Source organism: Penaeus monodon, chromosome 28 (assembly GCF_015228065.2).
Source record: "Penaeus monodon isolate SGIC_2016 chromosome 28, NSTDA_Pmon_1, whole genome shotgun sequence".
In the NCBI taxonomy this organism is placed as follows: domain Eukaryota; kingdom Metazoa; phylum Arthropoda; class Malacostraca; order Decapoda; family Penaeidae; genus Penaeus; species Penaeus monodon.
In genome coordinates, this window is record NC_051413.1 from 19,066,866 (window position 1) to 19,067,309 (window position 444).

Here is a 444-nt window from a genome sequence, read left to right on the forward strand (position 1 = left end):
TACATGGCGAGTGCCCCCTGGTGCTCGCCGAGGGCCCCGCTGCCGCTCAGAGCCCCGCAGGGCGAGGGGAGAGGACGGCGACCACCGGCCATCGCAGCGCCTCGAGGACTCTTGTCTTGGACGAATCGAATATCGCGTCTTGAGACTCGGGGAAATCTCGAACGGAAAATCCTCTACTCACTTCCCATCGAGTGTCTGATTGTCATTTGTAGATGTGATATTTCTTTTTTTTTGGGGGGGTTTGTTTTCACTTACGAAAATGAATTGCAATTTAATATCTAAACCGCGTCATCATGGAAAAAAAGAGGACGAGAGAGAGAGATAAAGAAAATCCTTCCCTCGAGCGATGCTACCGAAAAAAACGAAGACTCTTCAAGACGTCGACGAGAAAGCTGAAGTCTTGGCTGTTGAAAGACGTCAGTCAGATGGAAACGTGCGTGTGCG